This window comes from Leptonotus elevatus, chromosome 10 (genome assembly GCF_054856555.1).
Source record: "Leptonotus elevatus isolate MCC_2025b chromosome 10, RoL_Lele_1.0, whole genome shotgun sequence".
In the NCBI taxonomy this organism is placed as follows: domain Eukaryota; kingdom Metazoa; phylum Chordata; class Actinopteri; order Syngnathiformes; family Syngnathidae; genus Leptonotus; species Leptonotus elevatus.
The window spans coordinates 7,905,267-7,929,578 of NC_141248.1; positions in this window are offsets into that span (position 1 = coordinate 7,905,267).

A 24,312-nucleotide genomic window follows, 5' to 3' on the forward strand; every position below is an offset into this window, starting at 1 on the left:
AACATTGAAGAAATCTACATCACAGCATTTGGAAACTATCAAATTAATGATATTGTGCCCAAAGCTGGAGGATATTTTTCTGGGAACTGCAAAGGAAAAACTTCCTTCTTGTGTATTTGGAGAGAATGCACAATAAAACCTTGGATTATCACTCACATTTTTGCACGTTAAGAGGAAAATTCCAGGCTGTGTTTTCGATTAGCATCTCTGCCTGTTCATCTCATTCACATCTATTTCCAGGGTCGGCGCAAGTTCAAACATGCAAATTATTTTCATTAGTAGTCGTGCCATTGAATTATTATGCCCTTTGGTTAGAGCTCTGCATATAAGGTGATGCAACTTTAGTACAAATACAGTATAATATCTTTGTTAGCCTTTCTGTGGAACGCAAAAGAGACCCTGACGATTTCTGTAGACACATAAATAGCCTCCTCAAATTCTCTGTAATAATATTTTGTCTATCAACGTGTGCTAATGTGAATATTTTCAAAAGGCTTTGTCCCTCCATCAGTACAGGAATGAATGACCATGAAGGGTCTCTAGCAGTGGGGTAAGAGCTAGGAAGCATTGGCTGTCTTATTCGTATTTACTTTGGACTTGCTGCATGGTAAGATTAAGGCAACACCCATCTTGTTTAAAATTACATAATCAAATTGCACCGAGAGCACACAACGCAAGAATATAATACTGTTTGATATTCATTACATTTTTTCTCTCCTTTTGGCTGTACAGTAATGGAATGCTTTTTACGTTCGGCCTCACATACCGTATCTTATGGCAAAGGGGAGATGAGATAGAGTTCAATTGACCAAAATTCTAACATTGTCATGACATGTAAAGCTATTAGGCTGATTAAGATGAATTATTGTTCTTGTTTATAAGCTTCATGATACAGGATGTTTTTATTGTAAATAAATTAAAAACATAAAACAAAACAAATTTTCAAGCACTGCAATTTGTTTAAAAAATGAAAACATAACGTGTTTTTAGTGGGGGATTTGACTTGTACATTACATTTTATTATAATAATTATCATGACACCTATCTCAATATGCAACATTGTGCTTAAGTCATTATTTCACAATTTGCTATTTTAATAAAAACTGCTAAAACAAGATTATCAGTTGGCTTTTACTATTTTAAAGCAGTTATACAGTATATTAGACTAATCGGCATGAAATTCAGTATACAGGGATGAGAATGTCGATCATAGAAGCTGCAATGATACCCAGGAATCCAATTCGCAAACATCATACGATGTTGACGTCAAAGTTTGAAGCTCATTTGGAGGATTAGCTGTGGAAAAAGAAACAAAGTTGCCTCCACTAGGTCAAATCTTTCTCATAACTGGCACAAGTAATAAGGAAGCCACCCTGAAGAGAGCCATATGTCAGCTTACTCAATTACCAACTGTCCCTCCTTGTGCCGACAGAATGTGACCTTAAAACTGCTGGCGTTGCACTTGAACAAGTCCTATTGAGCAATTTGTCCAAATGAGCCCAAATTAGAAGCAGGTGTACTATAACTAGACAAATGGAGCATACATGACACTGAATTGCGTTTTTGACTACGCCTACAATTGGGTGGCTCATGGCAGTCAATATTGGGCTTCATAAATTACTTATCAAACTGTCCATCCATTTATCAATCCATTTTCCCCCGCTTATCTGGACTCGGGTCGGGGGGGGGGGGGGGGGGTTTGCAGCTTTAGCAGTGAAACCCAGACTTCCCCCTGCCAAGCCACTTCATCTAGCTCCTCCGGTGGGATCCCAAGGCGTTCCCAGGCCAGCCGAGACACATAGTCCGGGTCGTCCCCGGGGCCAACTGCCGGTGGGACATGCCTGTAATACCTTACCAGGGGGCATCCAGGAGCCATTCGAACCAGATGCCCGAGCCACCTCAGCTGGCTCCTCTCAACGTGGAGGAGAAGCTGCTTGGTTCTGAGTCTCTCCCGGATGACCGAGCTTCTCATTCTATCTCTAAGGGAGAGCCCGGACACCCTGTAGGGGAAACTCATTTCAGTCGCTTGTATCCGGGACCTTTTTCTTTTGGTTACAACCCACAGCTTTTGACCATAGGTGAGAGTAGGCCGGTTAATCGATAGCTTCGCCTTTCGGCTCAGCTCCTTTACCACAACGGACCAAGAGATTCGAACTCTTCCACTTGGGGAAGGATCTCACCCTCAACCCGGAGAGGGCACTCCACACTTTTCCGATTGAGGACCATGGTCTCGGATTTGGAGGTGCTGATTCTAAACCCAACCGCTTCACACTCGGTTGTGAACTGTTTTAGTGAGAGTTGGAAATCACGGCTTGGAGAAGTCAACAGTACTACATAATCTGCAATAAGCAGAGATGCAAAACTGACGGCACCAAACCGTATGCTCTCAACGCCTCGGCTGTGCCTAGAAATTCTGTCCATTAAAGTTATGAACAAAATCGCTGGCAAAGGACAAACAGAAACCAAACCTTACCGGAAACAAATGTGACTGCTGGCAAAGCGAACCAAAACTCTGACATCGGTGATACAGGGGCGGAACAGGGGGTTTGGTAACTTGTACTCCCAAAGTACCCCCTACAGAACTCCCAGAGGGACATGGTTGAACACCTTCTCCAGGTCTACAAAACACATGTAGACTGGCAAACTCCCACGTACCCTTGAGCTTCCTGCTGAGGGTGTAGAGCTGATCCAGTATTCCACGGCCGGGATGAAAACCACACTGCTCCTCCTGAATCTGAGATTTGACTACCTGACAGACCCTCCTCACCAGCACCCTTAAATAGACCTTACAAGGGAGGCTGAGGAGTGTGATCCCTCTGTAATTGGAACAAACCCTGTGTTCTCCCTTCTTAAAAAGAGGGACCACCACCCCAGTCTGCAAATCCAGAGGAAGGTGTGTGTCAACCACGACAGCCCCACAACATCCAGAGCCTTTAGGAACTCTGGGCAAATCTCACCCAACCAGGGGGCTTTGCCACTAAGGAGCCACCTTGCTGACTTCAATCCCAGAGATAGGAGAGCCCACCTCAGAGTCCCCAAACTCTGCTTCCTGAAAGGAAGGCATGTTGGTGGAATTGAGGAGGTCTTCGATGTATTCTCCCCACCGACCCACAACATCCTGAGTCGAGGTCAGCAGCGCCCCATCTCCACTATACAAAGTGTTAATGGTGCGCTACTTCTCCCCCCTGAGACGGCAGATGATGGCCTGGAATTTCTTCAAAGCTGTCCGGAAGTTGTTTTTCATGGCCTCGCCAAACTCCTTCCATGTTTGAGTGTTTGCCTCTGTGACCGCGAACCCATGGCCTGCTTGGCCAGTCGGTACCGGTCAGTTGCCTCCCGAGTTCCGAGGCCAGAAAGACCTGAAAGGACTCCTTCATGTTCATCATGCGCCATGCCTTAGCGCCGGTGTCCGCCAGCAGTTTCGAGGATTGCTGCCACGACAGACACTGACCACCTTGACAGCTCCTCCCGTCTCTTCACCTGAGTGTCCAAGACATGCAGCCGCAAATCCAATGACATGCTCACAAAGCCGATCTTCGCCTAGGCTGTTTATCATTTATTTCAGTATAATTTTTATTTATTGTACGTGCTATGTATTGTAAATGGAATATTTTAAGAACATTTTCTTATGTTCATATATTCAAATGCAGTGTTGATGTTATAACTGCCAAATTTGACAGTCGCTGACAATAATATAGAACACATATTTACCAATAAAACCTCTCCCTCATTTTTGATGAACACGTACGCTTACCATGCTGTTGTATTTTAAAGTTATTTATGATAGTGGTATTTGAAGAGCTAGGATTTTTTTAGGTGCTGTTTGCTGTAAAAAGCTTGAGAAGCACCATATGCTACTTGACAGATTGGAGATGAGAGCCTCCCGCCAATGTCACCGTTTATTCAACTTACTGCTGGCGTCTCCAACTAAGCTCTCGCTTTGATTGTACAGGGACCAAACGGCCGCTAGTAAAAGTAATGAGGCCCAGTGTCATTAAAGCTGTTTGGAATTTCTGGCCACCTAGTGGATGTAAACCCATTACAGAGCCGCCAGGAGTTAAATGTGCCTGTTGTTGTTTAGTGTTGGCAGTACATGGTGAAATTTAAAGCTGATTTTTAAGACCAAAATATTTCCATTTACAAAACAGGAATTATAACCTAAGGATATTTTACTATTGCTGTGACCTGTCTGTCCTCTCACTTTGAGTTGTTTCCTTGTCTCTACTAATAAACAGAACTGTATATAATGCTTTCCTGAGTCAGCAAACTGTTTGATCGCTATACAATGGTGGGTGGACTGCAGACACAAACAACATCAACCTTCTGTATATTTCAAACATGCAAACTACAGCTGCCTTAACCCTGACACGCGGATGAAATTAATGAGGACATATTTTCAAATCATGCATTTGCTCGTGTACACTAGCTACTATATGTCTCCATACCAATAATCAGTCTCTCTTTTTCTCTCGTTCATCATCGCCTGCAGTTTGTTTCCTTTTTCAAGCAAGCTGGCATGCACATCATAAGGAAAGCATCAATCTTGAACATCTCTCCAGGGAGCTGCCTGTCTCTCAGCACACTCATCATAATCAATACCCCACCAATGACTGCCATATCCAGTGACAACTATCTGACTTTTAGGCTGCATATGTTAGGGGACCTTCATACCGATGCTCTCGTAGCCATCAGCATCCATTTTTAATGATAGTACAGTATGTGGCATTGGCACTGCTCATCAAGTAGCTCAGCCTCCTGTCAGAGTGTGGGCTTGCTGAGAGGGATGAGAGCTCTTACTGCTGCTATGTGGAAATAGATGTGCTGTTGTTACTGCCCACCTCTCCTGGACCATCTGTGGAGTGGCAGTGCGATGTGACAATTACATAAGATGTTCACAACAAGCCCTTTTATCCTATATTTTGTATTTTACATCATTTAAATTTCTCTTTAACTGGTTTCATAATGATGCTTCTGAATTTGTTACTGTCTAATTTGATCAATACAAGTATTTTAAACCTGCCATGTATTTTAGGTGTAAATATTTAGATTTTTTTTTTTAACATGCCTGAGTTCTCAAATATTTTGTGTTTCTAAATGAATGTTTTTAAAGCGAAAATAAATTGACATCAATGAACAATATAGAAGGCAGTTTTGGCTGACTTCCTGTGTCTGTTTGATCCCTCTTCACTAAGTAACGTGATGAAAGCAGAAAGTTAGTTTCAGAATTCTAGTAATTCATTGTTCCTCTCTGATGTAGAATAATGCAACTTAAATGAATTCATATCTTCATTTACAATATTGATTTACAGGACACATACACAGGGTTACAAAATAATATAATGACACCTGAATTTTTTTTCTTTTCTTTTAGGCAATTTACAAACCTAACAGACGAATGGATGCTGCAATTAATTATGTTCTCGCAGAATTACTCACCGTTTCTTTGTTGAATTTGAACATCGAAAGGAGTTTCGTGCATTTTTATCTGGTCAAGATGTTGAGATTTTTGTCTGGTGCCTCCATTAGTCAAAACAAAATGTGCAAAGATGCCACATCGTACAATCAGCTCGAAGTATTGTACAGCAAGCTCCGCCTTTCCCGAACGGGTCTGCCTAGTGAAGTACCAGAATGATAATGTGAAGATTTCCCTCAAGTGAAATCACAATTTCAATCTGGCTGGCGAGGTTAGCTCATTTTTGCTGTTGAAGCACGCCCAAGAAAACGACTGGGTCCTCACCATGGAACTTATATATGGCCGGACTGCCGATGCGGCTTTCTCGCCATTGAAAGAAGCGAAGCCACCGGCGGCCATCTTACGTTGCCAGTCAATAAGGCCGCCTATTTTTGACATTGATTTCTCTGCTGCGTTTTCGCGTTATTTTCTGTCTCTATGGTAAAAATGCCACCATGTATGATATACAGGTGTACCAAGTGTAAAAGAAGAGCTAGATTACTTCAGTTGTGAAGTCCAGTTCCTCCAACTGTGCCAACTTGCTGAAGTCAAATCTGTTGTACCCCAACATGACATCGAAATTTTAAAGGGGAAGTCAACCTTAAACAGTTCTTGACAATAATACGTTATATGTGACCTCACTAATCTAAACATGACATTCTGATTAATATCACATTTGTGGAATAAGAGTTCTGAAGAAAAATTCAGCCATTTTTATCCATCTCAGGCGGCATTAATGTTGCTCAAATCTGAGGTAATAACCAATCACAGCTCAGCTTCAGAAAACAGGTGAGCTGTGATTGGTCGTTGCCTGAGCCCTGAGCAACATTGATGTCATCTCCAGTCGACAGCACGTGGCAAAATGGCCGCCCGAGATGGATAAAAACGTCTGGATTTTGCTGCTCAACTCATACTTCACTAACGCAATATTAACCAGGATACCACATTTTCAGACCAGTGGGGCTGCTTAGAACATATTGCCCAAATTTTTTTGGGGTGTTGACTTCCCCTTTAATTCGTGCTTTTTTATTACTACTCGTTTAGATTACTGCAATGCTATAAACATTTTTACTCCGCTCTGCTTGTGACAACTAAAACGGATCTCATTAATGTCTAATGTCCCATTCATTGATGTATTTAAAAAGCTCAAAACTGAAACCTGCAGCCACCAACATTGCAACATTACGGTTTGAACAATAGAAAGAGGCAGTTCATTCAACTGGGGCTGAGATCCTTTCAATGTGATAATTGCTGTGTGTTGTTTTTGACAAACCAAAGGCTATAAAGTCACGTTGGACATCCAGGATCACACAAGGGCTTTAAGTGCTGTTGCACTTCACATATTACTGCCCCCATGCAACCTCGCCACAATAATCTCTTGCAGGTTTTTCTCCCTCAGGAGGTCTATTCGCGCTATGGCCAGAGAAGATGACACAAGAGCAAGAGGAGAGAAGCGCTAAAATATTCTATAGCGACGTTGTGACATGTTTCAAATAGGCACTATGCACATTCATAAAAAAAATAAAAATAAAAAGTCTGTTCAAGTGCCAGCCATTGAGGAATGGCGAATGGAGCTGGAGATAAATACGACAACCAGTTCAATAGACCAGGATAAATGTCTGTGGCTGAAGAGAATAAATTAGGACAATTCTTGTTCCCATTAAGTTTTTTTTCTTCTTTTTTTAACCTTCATATTAGGTCTGAAGGCAGCCGCAGTTTTAAAACCTAACCTAACCTAACCTGAACATGCGTGCAGTGGTCTTGTCTTTTCGTGGCAGCATTTGCCACCCACGCCAGCCAGCGGTGATGCATCCGCACACAAGACTAGATAAATTAGCACTCATCTTAAAATCTAATGAAAACCTGATGCTCTTCAAACCCTGCAGGGGCAATTTGCATAGTAATTATAACATGGCAAAACCAGTGGGGGAAGATGGCACAACAAACTCCCGTCAAGTGAATTATTGAACATACTATAGATAACGGCTTGGGCCTATTCAGATTCACCTCCTTTCCTTAATTTACCTCACAAGATAAACAGAATTTAAAATTACAAAACGATGTTCTGTTTTGATTAGGGAGTACCGATAGTAGGTATCAGTATCGGGCAGACGTTTGGCCTTATTTCAAGGTAATGATAGTCGCGACCCAACGGTCGATACCAGTATCGGCCCCTCTCTTGTTAGCCGTTTTACAATCAGTAACTAGAAATTAGAAGAATAGAAAATAATCATTAATTTAATGCAATTTTAAGGACAAATGCTATATTGGAATATATACATTTTTTTTTTAATTATCTATTATTGTTTTTTGGGGGACATTTTTAATCACATTAACAACTCCCAGGATTATTATAACTCGTGAGAAATTAATTTCACTCCAGTTCACTATCATGTTTTTTTTTTAACAAACAAACACTATGTAGAACTTTTCCTAAAAGCTCAGTTATGTAACAATTCGCCCCAAAATAGCTTTACAATAGCCTTTTTATTTGACCAGTTATGACTGAAACATCTTCTAACTACCGTATTTTCAGGACTATAAGGCACAATTAAAAGTCTTAAATTTTCTCAAAAATCGACGGTGTGCCTAATAGTGAGGTGCGCCTTTTGTGTGCACCGAGTTCTAAAATCTGTAAATGTGCGATTTCGGTAAGTGCATGCTAGCGTATGATTTAGCATAAAAGCATGCTACTATATGTTTTGAGCTAGCGTATGGCTAATCGTTCCTGCGCCCAATAGTGCGGTGCACCTTATGTGTGTGTTAAATACAAAAATAGCACCTGCAACTGAGACTGTGCTTTTTAATATGGTGCGCCTTATGGTTGCGAAAATACGGTAGTCGATTAACACTTTAGCTGTTCACAGTGGGTAGCCTACTCTTGTTCGGGTTTGAATTCCCTGCCCTCTGTCTACGAATGTGAAGTCAAGTGTGCATTGTGTACGTGAAGACAGGAGTGTGTAGTTTCATTTTTCGGCCATAGGTGGAAGTAGCGATTTGAAATGACATTTTCTGCATTCAGCAGCTTTAATTTCTTTCACAGCATTAACATTATTTTGATATATGACTTATGCATGTTCTGTTTTGAGGAGAACCACCTTAATACATGCATTTAAAAATCAGGTGGAATACTAAAATCGTTACTTACAAAGTAACGTAAAAAGTACATCAATCAATATTGCTATCATAAATAAATGTGTTTTTTTAGATTGACTTTGTCAAGAGGTATTAATTTAACTTGCCCACAAATTAAGCTCTTTACACTTAGGGATTAAGTTATTTTAATGTTCACAACCACTCAGGGGAGTTCTGGGAAATTTTCAGTTGGCAGGCACAATATTAGGAAGTGCAGGCAATTCATGGAAAGAAACAGTCTTTTGAAGAGTCCAATGTGAGTACCAAGAGGTGCTTAGTCGTTAAGGATATAATTATTGCGCACACATGTACACACACAGCTCTTTCTGAGGAGGTAAAGTTTGCCAATGTTGAATCTGACCATATCATGTGACTTTGTGTTAATCTGCTTGCTTCTTTGTGAACATGGCAAAAAAAAATTATATATATATGGCAGAAACAACCTCTTACTGTCACAACAATGTTGGGGAGCTCTGTTGCTCCAGCTCAATTCATTTTGCCTGGGGATGAGTGTTTCAGGCCCAGAAAGGGGCTGGCGGTTATGTTTACTGTTAAACTCAAATTTGGATTTAAAATTGAATTCACAATGCATATTGAAACAAACAGTCTTGAATGACAAAAAGTCCAAGGGCGACGTAAGGGTTGAAAAACTTCCAGGGAGGTAAAGGTAGCTGGAAGAACCTGGTGAAAACAGAGCTGAAAATTATTTCTAGTTAACATATTTTTCCTGCAGCAAGAGCAACTCTGTTCAGGATTCTAACCTAAACCAATTGGCATAATTGGTCTTAAAACACGTGTTGACTGCAGTAAGTGAAGCCTCATTTCCTCACACCAGTGATATTATTTTATGCTTGTCAGTGAAAATTGCTCTTTGTTTAATTATGTGTGGTTCATTAAGGTTATATGAGGGAAACATCATGAATTAAAATAGATCTTAAATATTTTAGGGCACAATGTAATGCTGATGCGCCATTCTGAATCACAATTCAGCACATTTGGAATTCACTGGCAAGCTATTGCACAATTTGATGTGTGCCCTACATTTCATGATGATGACTGTGCTGCAAAAAGTAAAATAAAAAATCAGGATCGTAAACCACAAGGCCTACTACTAGATAATTACATTCCTCTATGAAATGACATTCAACTGAAAAAAACAAGATATTTTTCCATTTGCATGCTTATTTCAGAGTTGCAGGACATACGCTGTTACAACAACTATGAGAAGGAAGCTAAGATATTTTATGCTTTCATGATTGAAGGGGAAAAAAAACATGGTTTGATATGTCCTCATGTAACCTCTGTTGTTGTCCTGAACTGTTGTACGAATCCAGGTGCCCAACAATTTGTAAATAAAGGGCGGGATCAGCCTGGGAACTCTTCCTTGTTTATACTACAGCCTTCCCTGCTTCGCACACATGTTTTCGAGAGCTTGGACAGCCCGGTTTCTCACGCTCACAACTTTTTGCTAACGAATAAAAGTCAGCTGTGGAACACGTACGATTGCCCAGCCGTTGTTGCAGCTCGCTTCACCCGGACCGTAGGCTCCCCGGTCTAGTGTCAAGGTAAGCGCTGATGATGATCATATTATGCTGCTTAACGTTGTAGTGTATTGATTGCTGTTTGCGGGGAATAAAAGGTACAATAATTCTAGCAAATCGAGTTGTGATTGTTGCTGTTTGCGGGGAATGAAAGGTATAATCATTCTAGCACAGCGCAGGTGTTGATTACTGTTTGCGGGGGATAAAACGTACGATTATCCTAGCACAGTATAAATGTTGATTGCTATATGCGGGGAATAAAAGACACAGTTATTCTAGCAAAAGTATATCAAGTCTCTGTGTATTCATTGTTGCCGCCGACCACTCACTATCCTGCATAAAAATATAAAGGTGAAGTAGTGTTTTCCACAAAACAATGATGTAATGTCTTCTCTCTCTTAGTAGGTCTTTTCACACTGCACTTGGTTTTCTTGGTTTTCACCGTGGAGCAGCAAATAAGGATGAGAGTGTCCCCGGTGGAAGATTGCCCGTATTTGGAAGTACTTGCGTAGTTGGTTTATTGCTATTAGTACCGGTACTCTGAAATCACTCTGCCAGCCCATCTCCTATTGGATACACTTTCCAATGTCACCACACACACTCTCAAATTGAACATTTTTTAATTTGAGGGTGTGTCACATCATGTAATAGAATCCTTGATCAATTTTTCAGTTTTGCATAAAAATTTTGTGGCATCTTGGATCCTTTACAAGATTGTCTGGAATTCATTTTTATATAGAATGCAAGTATTGCATATGAAGTTAACAACAACAGACACACACAGGTAAAAACATAACCTACGGATGATGCTTTGTGCTTGTTTTGTGAGCTTGGAGTAGATGAAAAGTAAATGCGACTATCTTATTGTGCATCCTAAAGAACCACAGAGTGGAGGAGAGATGGGTGCTGTTTATTCTAGGATACCAGCGGCTGCTGGTATCCTAGGGCATGACACACAAATACCAGTTTCCCTTTCGGCATGTCACTGAGCTGGAGGGGTTAAAATGCTAGTTTATAAAATGCAGTGAGGCAAAAATTGTGCTGCACTGCAAAGTGACGTGTCTGCCTTGGTTCTGACTCTTTTCAACTGGCTACACTCATGATGATGAACATGAAAAAATATAATTCATTTTAAGGCTATGATAAATGTAATTTTATAATAGTATTATTAGGTACAGTATATATATATATATATATATATATATATATATATATATATATATATATATATATATATATATATATATATATCAGTGACGTGCGGTTAGGATGGGCAAGGTAGGCACTGCCTACCCCAGGCTGAAATGAAAGTTGAAACCATTTGGCTTTTTCTATTTATTTTAATTATTTCTTTCATTTCAAAAAGTCTACACAGCCTGTAGGCTTAAAAGTGACAACATTTGGTGATTTTCATACCTCAATTAAAAATGACTCATTACTTCGTCTGGCCTGCAGGCAAAAATGCTGTAAAAATTATCCTCCTGAAGGCACACTGCTACTGTGCTTTTCCCAGCCCTGTCAGCGTAGCGATGTGTGTTCGCACATGCGTAGTCAATTTCCCAGTAGAAAGAAAATAGGCAGATCGCTACGCAGCCTTTTTACGTCGCTGTATTATACCATTTTCAATATATTATCAGAAATGTTATCAAATATCTCTCAAAAAAAAAAGGGGGGGAGGGGGAGAAGAAATGTTATCAACAATTTAACACAATATTCAGTATGTGAGTGACAGTGGAAATTTGCCGCCAAAAGTGTCCAGACACCACTTCTTCACAACTGCTTCCGCCTACTTTTTTTTTAAGGGATTAGCGGCCCCACAAACAGCACAGAAGAGTACTGAGTACTGACTGTGACAGCAACGAATCATAAAAGATCACAGATTTGAGTCACAGATCGAATAGTGTTTCTGATCAGCAAAAAACAAAACAAAACAAGCTAAATAGTATTTTGTCTTCATTTATTTTGTAAAACACTTTTGCCCATTAAATAATAATAATAATAATAATAATAATAAGAAAATCAACTCTAAAAAAATTAATAAATAAAGCCCCCAATGATCATGTCAATCGATTACAGTTCCAGCTTCCAAGGTAGTACAGTGTGGTTTGTTAGTCTCCTAATGCATGCATGCACTCTTTGTGACATGCTTGTTGTTGCCATGGTAACGGTTGTTTTCACAATGAGTATGTGTAGGATGGCAGCAGTAATCCCATGCTTTGCTTCAGTAGCGCGACAGCTCAGGTTTTAACAAATTTGCTAAACGTACCCCATAGCCCCCCCTTCCAACCCACCTCCCCCCTGAAATCAGTGACGAATGGTGAGGCGCTGACTTGTCTGTTGGGGGATATATGAGTCCAAAAAAGAAGATTAGCCTATATTTTAATTTTGACCTTAATTAAAATCCTACAAACTATTTGTTTTCAAATATTTTTTATTATTCTTCAATCAATTCCACACTGTTCAACAATGTGATAGCATGAAAACCAAAATATTTGATATAAGGTTAAGTTCATTGTTTTTCTTGGGGAGTCACGTAATACATGTAACGCCGTTACGTAATAAGATTACAATTTTTTTTAACTGTATTCCGTTACAGTACAGGGAAAAAAACCATGTAATCAGATTACAGGTACATTTGTTATTTAAAAATGGGGATTATTTCGAAGGATTACAATTCCTACGATGAGAAAGAGTGAGAAAGAGAGAGAGCAAGAAACAGAGTGAGAAAGAGCGAGAGCGAGAGAGAGAGGGAGACTTGTTGACGTAGTGTCAGGCACGCGGCCTATTTAAGAGGGTTCAGAGACAAAAGGAGGAAGTAAATGACGACCGGTATTTACGGTTTGGAACATACTTGGCTTGCTTAAGGACCAATTTATCTATAACGAAGAAAAAGTTTCAGCTGAGAGTTGATCCTGCAACACACTGAGCTTCTTGCTAGCTGCCGCTACAACATAATGTGAGTTACATCTTCCGAACAAATATCCCTCCCACCAATTCTCCATACAAAATATGGCTAAACTGGTGACTCGGATAAAAGTCAGTCAGTCAATCAATACTGTATATGCATTTGATGCTATTTATTTTTATTATAACTTCATGAGCATACTTAGTTTTAGAGTAATCCAAAGTAATCGTTACATTACTTTAATATTATGGTACTTGGATTACGTCACTAATGACATTTTTTAGCAGGTAACTTGTAACTGTAACGGAATACATTTGAAAAGTAACCCTCCCAACCCTGGATATAAACATCATGAATTGGCCTCGGCATGACTTTTATATATTTTAGACTGAAAAACATAAATATGGAATTTTACACTGACGTTTTCAGTATATGCTCAGTCCACTAAGCTCATCCTGCTGCACCTGCCCCATATACTCTAAGTCATGTTGACTTTGGCCTGAGGACCAAACCAGGAGGGAGTTACTTACCTGCACAAGACGAGTGATTCATTGAATAATTTAACTCAGTCAGGGTAGTTCAAACATTCATGGCTGAGTGGGCGTTCCCCTCGGCACCTCCCAGGGGACATGCGGTATTTGAGCACCCACTCTAATTGCTAACTCTTGTCCAATGGAAGCCTTTAATTAAAGTGTGTGGAGAGTGCTTGCGTCTTCTTGAAGCTTTGCTTGACAACCTTTGGAGTGACTAAGGGTGACGAGCAAAGTGGTCCTCCTATTGCCACTCTCATAACTCTGCAGCAATCACATGAAGGCATATTAGTTAATAAGACATATTAACTGAAACAGTTATGAGATTTCAAGCCATTTACTGTATATTACACATCACAGTCATTAGAGTCCAATATATGTTCTGCTGTAGCTGAGAACGCGACAATGAATGACCTTAATAATAAGTGTACCTTCCATTAAAGTTCAGGGGTGACCACTGATCTTATCATGTGCATAAATAGCATAAATGAACACAATTTTTCCTCTTTCGGGATTTGGTATATGAACAAACGTTACTGAGCGTAGCGTGAATGAAATGTGTTTCTTACAGAATGATCATGTGCTCCTGAATATACAAACAAAATTATACCTGCTTACACTGGCCAGCCAAATCAATGTTAACATGTAATATGAGAGCTGTGTGTAAATAAATAAATAAATAAATAAAAATCACCTTTAAAGAGTGTTAATTTAACAATCTGTATATACAGTGTATTATTCTAGTTATAGTTTACAGTACTGTCAAAACTTTTCCAATATTTTGACTCTCTCTTGTAGCTAAATCAGACTAACTTGTTTCTTCTTTTTTACAGCAAATTTATCCCATCCATTTTTTTTTTAAAGTGGTCAACCTTAAACATTTCTTGACAATGATATGTCATATGTGACCTCACTAGTCCAAACATGACATTCTGATTAATATTACATTTATGGAATATGGGTTATGCAGCGAAAACCAGACCTTTGTATCCATCTCAGGGGGCGGCCATTTTGCCACTTGCTGTCGACTGAAGATGACATCACAGTTGTTCAGGGCTCGGGCAATGACCAATCACAGCTCACCTTTTTTTCTGAAGCTGCGCTGTGATTGGTTGTGATATTGATAAAAACTGCTGGACTTTGCTGCTTAACTTCCACTAACGCTATATTAACCAAAATACCGTATTTAGACTAACGGAGCTGAATAGAACATATTATTGTGAAGACAATTTTGGGGGGTTGACTTCACCTTTAAATATGCCACCAGCCCTCATTAGGATCAAGACAGAACTAAAATGCAAAATAACGTAATTTAACAATCATTTTATTATTATTATTATTATTATTATTATTATTATTACCTCGTGACGAAAGTGTTACCTGTCTCCCTTGACCACACGTCCCTGGTCAAAATTAAATCACAGCCTATTTTTGCCGAGTGGTGGTTTATGCAACGGTGTGAAAAAAAACCCCTGATTGATCACGACACTGACAGAAGTGCGATGAAGAGCCCTCTTAGTAGGGCTCTTCTTCCCCCCTGCTGAAAAGCATTAGCGCCACAATCACCACCGCCACTTCACAGGTTTGCCTACCAAGCCATATAAGGTACAAGACGCCCACCTGACTACCACCCCCCTCAACCCCGATGCACTTGTCACCTTCCTGACGTATATATATATATGTTCACCATTTTTTGACCCAATATATTGTTGTTTAATCCTCTGTACATGATTGTTTTCAATATGTACTTGAGGAGACACTCATATCGTTGCTGTCCTGTGAAAAACACTTATGTCCATTTTTGTCACTTTTTAGATTTATTGGATGAAACTGTATATTTCACTGGACAGCGACGATATAATATATCTTTTGACTGGTGACTATAGTCCATGATTCTGGAGTTATATGCTCAAAAGGTCTACCAATGCTAATGTTTTAAATCCAGCTTTCATTGATTGGTTTGGTTGGATTCAACTGCTACAACACTTTTACATGTTTTGTTGTCAAAACAGCAAAATACAATTTTGTTGTATTTTCTTGAAACCATATTGATCATTAGAAAGGAATAATATTTTGCACTGATTACACCTACGAATAACATAAAATGCATTTATTTTTTTCCACATCTGGTTTTGCATGATATTGCAACATTGAGTGTCCAAATTGTGAAAAGAGGATTTGGCAGATTAGCACCATTGTTGATTTGGTTCAAACATAGTACAATGGCTTATTTTAGTACATAAACATTACAAAAAAGACATGAATAAAAATGGGGGATTGGGATCTATGAGTATCACGCTATTGTGAATTCTGGATTGAGGATGCTGTTGGAAATTGTGCCAAAAATTTTTTTGCTGCATTTTGCACGCACAATGCCAATATCCAAAACCTAACATTAAGAGTAATATTTAATGTATGTATTTTTGCAATAATTCAATTTAGTCTTTCATGGAAGGATTTTATTAAAATTAACTGCTCCATGCAGGAGACAAGTTTGTCAAAATGTATCATGTTTTTCCACTGCTTGTCATAACTATGGCATTTAGCCACAACATCAAAACAAAGTTTTCTTGCAGCAAATGTTTTCATGAAAGTGGCTGCAATCCATCTTGCCAGTCAATGGAAAGCCTCTTGTCTTCCTGAAGAGAACTTACTATCTACCCACAAGCACTGTGACCACAACTCACCACCTACCAACTATTTGTAATGCAGACACTGTGTGGGGGTTTGTCTGCAGAAAGTTTCATTCATGTGGCAGCTCACCATTATGTATTGTATTTCCACTTACAGTCGATTTTCTTTCTTTCTTTCTTTTTGCCTTTCTGTTCAATCTCACACGCACTCATTTATCAATGTGCATGCACCTTGGGTAATGCTCCTGTTCTGGTGATCAACTTATATATATTTTTTAATTTACAGTAGGGATACTGTTGAGTGGTAAATCCATTTGCTTGCGAATTGACATACAGTAATTCTGTGTGCTCTTTTTTAAATTATAATAATAACTGAAATCATCCAATTGGCTATGATTAAAAATTTATTTACCCATACAAGTTTGGCCTGAAATGTACACAAATGTTGGCAAATACAGGATTCGGTGGTCAGGTAAGGAAACAAAAATCTCTGGCGACACTGAAAAAAAAAAAACCCCACAACAACAAATACAAGCTTCTCTTTAAATAAGCATTTTGCATCGGATGGTACAAATCTTAAAAGTTGTGCCATTGCCTGTAAATTTATGAGCACAACTGTAACTTCTGGCAGAGCCACATGCAGCTGACATTTGTGTTTTTTTTTTTTAGCTTGGTAGGTTGCTGGCATTTTAAAGGATAAATATTAAATAATAGCAGGAATGTAATCACATTGCCTTGTCTTGCTTCATCAATATTTATTATTTTATGAATATTTCACTTCCATTAGCCATAGTTCTGTGTTTATTTTGTTGATTGTTTCTGTCACAAAATCTGGCACTGACTCACAATTTCCCCTCCCATTTAGAAAGCATGGCTTTTTTTGTTGCTTAATTTAGTTAGGGGGCAATTAGTGTTCAAATTTGAAAGGTCACATTAATTTGTGTTCATAAGCTTGTTGTGATAGTTTGATCTAATCACATTCATTCAAAATGAGATAAGAGATGTATTTATGTGTACTTCAAACAATAGTTTCCAAAAAGCCAATGAAAAAGCAAAATACAAACTCATCAGTCACGTCCTATGTAATATATAGTAGGGGTGTGCCCAAAAATCGATTCTCATAAGAATCACGATTCTCATTCAGTACAATTCAGAATCGATTTTAAATGTCCCCAAATCGATTTTATTTAAATTATTTTATACTGTCTTCCCTTTGTTTATGTGTGCCTTTATTGGGAGCGCTGTTCATGTTGTACCCAATTTGGCCACTTAGGGCAGTGTGGTTTCACGTGGTCTGATACACTGTTAAGTTGTAGTCACATTAGAGAGTAGAAGGAAAAAGTCACGATCAAGTTATTCGAATACAAGTTGTTTTTTTGCAGCTTGGAGCTGTTTTTTTGAGTGATAAAAGTGCTGCGAGTAGAGCACTAATTAACATTAGCGAGTCAGACTGGAGTAGATCATTACGATTCCTTGAACATCTATAAATTGAAGCAAAAATCATTGTCAATCAAATCATTGCGAATAAAAAAAATCGACCCTAATCGAAAATCGATCCTGAATCGAATCGTGCACTCAAAAATCGGAATCGAATCGAATCGTGAGATATTCAAAGATTCCCACCCCTAATATATAGTGTTGTTTCCAATAGGGTGAATACAATGACTTTGTGCCAATCATACTTTATTCCTAATGCCATAACACATGTACTCCATAAGGCAATTGAGAGCAGAGTAAAAAAAAAAGCAAATCCAAATACACAAAGTACGGTGTACACATTAGAAAACATTAGGAAAACAGAATGTGTATATGTTTGTCCACACAATTGGGCTTTCATGATGAGCAGCATGTGAGACATAGAAAAAACATAATGTGATCTTCACCAAAAATATGTTTGCAGAGAGCAGATTGTCTACGAGCACCCGTCATTGCAGCTGGGCAGCCTGAAGGATAAACATTGTTTGTGTCCAGTGGGCACTGTGCCAGAGACAACTGGGTCATAATACCAACACAACAGTTCTGGTGATTTCAAAATGGTTATATGCTATGATGCTGAATATACTGTCGACCCTCCCAGGGAGTCAGGATTGATCAAACCTTATGACGTGATGCACAGTAAGTCAGTGTTGCATGTTTGATCCTGAGAAATACAGTAGAGGATGATGTCTTTTGTTTTCGCCAAGCTTCTTTAAAAACATTGCATTGTGAAATAAAATATGAATAACTGGGTTTAATGTTCCTGGCATTATGCGACATCCATTATACCAAAACTGTTATGTCTTGTCTGTGTTTTTTGTTTTTTACCATTATAATATAACCAGGGTTCTAAATGAACTTTTATAAACACCAGCCAATGTGGCTGATGACTTTCTAAAGTCAATCAAAATTTCCACCAGTCATTTTTTTTCTAGCTCCGCTCATCAAATTCCCTCATGCTATCTGTTTGTTTTTCACGTTGCCTGCATTCTAGACCGTAGCATAAAATACCAGCATTTGCACACCCAATGGGTGTAATAAACATCATTACGTAGCATTACGGCCACTGCGAGAGGTACACATGCTGACCAAGAACAAAACATCACATTGCCCACACTTGATCCACTATAAAACCCCCCAAACATATTTATTGATAAATATACTGAGAATTTTTTTTATAATGTACAATATTGTAGTGTATTGGTTCCACCACCAGAGGCACTATAGAGAGGAGTATCGAAATGGGGACATAGAGAGAATAAAAAAAGTAGAATGGTAACGAAGAAGGATTACACATACTTTGTTGAATGCTATTTTATGACCGTGGGCTCATTGCAAATTCAGCAAAGTAAAAGGAATTAAAAGCATACTTCTCGGAACACAACGAATATAGTGCCATAGTGCACAATACAACGAGTGTACACGTTTGTCCCATACTTGACGCTGATGACATACACTGAATGGAATCAACCAGGGATGCACAGTCTGGACATTAACTGACTGATAGCGAGCTGCTCTTCAAAATGATCATCAGTCATGGTGGAAAATGGTACTGCCCGGCACTTATTGTTTTTATCAATGGATGAAAATGCCACTTTTTTGGTGTAGCCAGAGCACTTCAACAACGACATTGTGAAAAACTAGGGATAGGGTTTCAAAGTAGGGTTTTAAACTAGGGTTGGAGTTTCAATAGTGGGGTTTTAAACTAGGATTGGGGTTTCAATGTAGGGTTTCAAATTTGGGTTATGCTTTCAAACTATGGTTAGGGTTTCAAATTAGGATTTTAACCTAGAGTTAGGGTTTCAAAGTGGGGTTTTAAACTAGGGTTATGCTTTCAAACTATGGTTAGGTTTTCAAATTAGTTTTTTTTTTAACCGAAAGTTAATGTTTCAAAACATGGTTGCAAACTAGGGTTAATGTTTCAGGGTAGTGTTTCATACCAGGGTGAGGGTGAGCATCCACCTGAGGAGTGCATCCGCAGCTACCCCACCCTCGCCATGTCCGTTCCTGATCGGAGTTGAAAGGTCATGTTGAAGGGGCAACCTGCTGTGATGAATGGTCATAATGTTAGGAAATGTTATGTCCACACCCTCCAGCCTAGTCATCAAATTATTTTGGGGGGGGGTATCAAAAAGGTCGGGTCGCCCATGGCATCCGCTGTGCTTTGCACGTCACTGCGCTGTTTCTTTCGTCCCTCTAGATTCCTGGAGGTTCTCTATCAGGGAGTTGGTGACTTGCTCAACCTCGGGCATGTATGAGTGATTTTGGTTTCCTGCTGCCTCAAGAGAATTTTGCCTGAGAGGATTGAAAGGCTGATTTAAATCGGATACTAAGTTGTTGCTGCATTTATTTAAATAAGCAATTCAAAGTTTTACATCAGGAAAAGGAAAAATAGCCATTCAAATATTGTTTTTTGCCTCCATCTAAATTTTGAAAGCATATTATAATCTCTTATAGTATGTGCAAATCATAGCCTATTGAAGTAAGTGGCACACCATTTGGCATGGGAGGCCGGTGGGCGGTTTCCTGCCGACGTCTCAGCTCAATGTGCTTGAGATTAACTGACCAATAAAGGTTTACTGATGGAGCACTGACACTTCACATCAGCACAGTGCTGTGCTTCTGGAAGCTTCGCAATCAGAGATAGAAAATCCATTCCCAGCAGGCATTGTGAGATGGATGGCGAATGAAAAGATTGCTTGCTCTCTTAAAAATTCAATTTTCTTCATATCTACAGGAATATAATAAGGGATTGCTCCTGCTCTCTTGTCTATTCGGATCTGTGCCAGCAAAACTCAGGAGTCAAGCTGAGTTTTAACTTGAGGGTATGTGCTGTATTTGTAAAGTTTGATTTTTTCCTGGTCATTTGCTCTATGCTCAGTGACAGTATTTGCGCACACACGCGCACTGATCATCCAGGAAAGCATATTGTGCTTAAGTATGCACTATGAGTCATTACAAGGTTATCACTTCAGGGAACACACATGCTGAGATCTGACAATCATACAGAAAATCCTGTGCGTTTTCATCTGAGATCACATTTTGAACGCACGCGCCTGGCGCCGTGGGAGGTTAAAGACAAGATGTCAGCAGTAATCTCACTCGGCATGAAGGAATCATTTTTGGCTCACTCTTCCCTGGGACTGAATTCACCTATTAACTCTTTCTGGTCCCCTGATGCTGCACTGACGCTGCACTGACGCTGCACTGACGCTGCACTGACGCTTGACAGACAAACTTCCTGGGGAAAGAGCATTTCCTGCTAAATCTTCTCTCTCTCTCTCTCTCTCTCTCTCTCTCTCTCTCTCTCTCTCTCTCTCTCTCTCTCTCTCTCTCTCTCTAAATAGAGAAAATACACATACATAAACTCAAACAAATAGTGTCGATTTATGTTGTTAATGTAACCCTATGTACTGTCATTCAAATTGAGTTATTTAATGCAGTTAGTCAATATTCGTGATTCCAATATAAATTATTCAAATTCAGTTCAAGGTGGCACACGTTTCAACCTGTACATATTCACCCATTGTACAAGTCCGTTGTTATTGGAAAACTTGAAATTTAGCATTAAACTACAAATCCATACCGTGTCTCTAACAAGGAAAAATGGTGAGAGGGGAAATCAAAATTTTCTACTATGGGGGAACAGCAAAGGATGAGCGACAAAACGCTGCATGTTAAAATGTCATCCACGCTATGTCTTTGCACCCCCACAACATAGCACCCTCCCACCACTGCCATCAGCTCATAGCACGCACACACTCACATACATCCATTCAGTATTATCACATTCATCATTCACACATATATTCATCACTTCACCAAATAAGGAGTGGCAATTACACTCTGTCGACTCCGTTTCTTCTTTCTTAGAACCTTTTCACTTACAGTAAACACATCCATGCTTATGTTCTACATCCACATATTATAAAATCACATGCTTAGTCGCATCTCACCAGGTATGAAGATGTAAAGCGCGCCACATGAATATGAGTGTCAAGGCTTAAAGGATTACACAACCAGGCTGCCTTAGTTGCCGCATCAACAACCTGTCATCACGCCGGATCCCGTTCACCAGGTTACCATGGTTACATTAGTTTATCTGCAATCAATGGATTCCATTTTTGAATGATGAATCATCTCCATAAAAACCTGCAAACACATTTTTACTGAGTGGGGTTCATCATAAAGTTATGTAATTTATGAAACCGGTACTGAAAAACAGTCCCCGTTGATTGTTAAAAAAAATTGCAAGAAGTATTTAACCTGCATTAGAAAGTATTTATAAATGAATAAATGAAGGATCTAGGAAAATATATAAATATAAGATGGAACTAGCAAATATTAATTGGATAGTCCTATATTATAGAGTCTCAATAGATAGTAGCAAAGCTTTTCTAATAATAATAATAATAATAACATAAAAATAACTTGTTTAGTGAATGTCATTACGTATATCATTGCGTAAGTGTTCCTAATGTAATTACTGTGTATGTATTTCTGTCAGCCAACTCCCATGGAGTGTGTTGTCATGTGAATGTAAGTATGTACTGAATGCAGAGTTGACATATGGTGTTCTGCTCTGGCATAATCACTCCCTGTTTGAGAAGTAACTGCTAATGGCTAATTGGAAGATTTTTTTTTCATAACACCCTACAAACAAATGATATGAGGTTTTCAAAAAGTATAAACCAGGGCACTTAAATTTGTTTTTGTTTTTTTTAAAGCAATCTTCACTGGATAATGTTGGCAATCCTTTTCAATTTGTTTTATCTTGTCTGTGCACCTTTCATCTCATAATAAGACTTTTAATGATCTATTCCAGGGATAGGCAACTTAAAAAAAAAAAATTATATATATGAAAAAAAACAAAAAAACCTGCTGGTCCATGAATAGCAAAAATCCCCATATAATTGACGGCCATGGAAATGCATTGGAAAAATTTAGGGGAAAAAATATAAACCCAAAATATTCTTCAAAAAAACCCCAATGTGTGCTTTTCGTGAAAAAGTGGGCTGGAGAAAAAAAAAGACAGAAAGTGCAGAAACAAATAAATAAATACTGTATATACAGTTCAACTAGCCCAGAAATGAACTGGCCGTTTGGAAAACTCTACCAAGTCCATGTTTATTCCTTTTGACAATGACAATCTCCTGTACTGGGTTATATGGAATACTTTTTTGTTGTTGTTAATGAATCACTTTGAACCATCCACCATTATCTCTAAACTCCCCAAGCAAATGGAGTAACTACCGCATGTGGATATTATGTTAAATGTGTCCACAGCTGTAAGAACAAAATCAAGCTTGAGGAAAACTTCAGCAAATGCCCCACCTTGGAGTCTGGACGATAATTTGCTGTCTCCTTTTTGCTTGGCAACAACTGATGGATGAAAACATGCAGTCATGAAGTCCCTTTGACACATGCTTCTCCTGCCTGGAGCTGTGTATGAATAAGAAGCCGCCGTTACCATATGGGTGACCTGGTTTTGGCTGTGGGCCTCACAGATGGATCTCGTGTGAAGGAATCATCACCGATATCTTCTTTCAAACGAGTATTTTCCACAAGAACACATACTGTGACGGACATCAGGCTAGGTTTACAGTAATGGTGTACTTTTTAATGCTTCATTTTACTTATTTTGCAAGCAATTCTGACCTCAGATTTATTAATTTTTTGGTCTACTTTAGGTGCAACCGGAGAATGCCATCTCACTTCCTCCTGCGCACCAGGACAATAACAACGTTGGTGCATGTGCAATCCATTAGTGTGATGTCAGTCTGACAGATGGACCTGAAGAGCGCTGCATGACTTTTGCTGTAGCTCAGCATATTTTTCAGGACATTGTTCAAAATGTGTCCCTCGTCCCGCATAGAATGACAGAATGTCACAGTTTTATATGGTTGATTTTGTAAAATGAGAAGATGATTGTCAAAAACAACTCTTAGAAAAAACTTCCAACCAAATACTTTAAGAGTTTACTGATGTAAGAAATTGGCATTCCTGCAATTCACAACAAAGAAATTAGTTTACAGAATTCTTGTCCCTTGTATTGTCCTCCCAATTTAAACGGGAAGTTAATCCCAAAGAATTTCTTAATTTTTCCCAATTAATTAATTTCCCTAATATGCTCTATGCGGCCTCACTAGTCTCCTTAGTGTCTAAACATGATATTTTGATTAATACTGCGTATGTGGAATATGAGTAAAGGGTGGGGAGGGGATACATTTTGCCAGAAAAATTACCAATCATGACTCATCTGTTTTTTTTAGTTGAGCTGTGATGTCAGTTTCAGACAAAATGGCTGCCCCCTGAGATGGATAAAAATGGGAGGATTTTGCTGTTTAATTCAGGTTCTCAAAGCGCCATATTACTGTAACCACTAATCAGAATGTCATATTTAGACTAGCTGGGCACATACGGCATATTATTGTAGAGAACATTTTGGGTTGACTTCCCCTTTGAAGATAGAAGTAACATCTCAGCAACCAATTTTCTTGCTTTGTTGTGCGCTAACTAACATTAATGCCATCAATGTCAATAATTTATATTTTAAAGTAGTTTTAACTTAAATTACCCAAAAATACAAGTTGTGTTTTTAACTCATTCACTGCCATTGACGGCTATAGACGTAAAACAT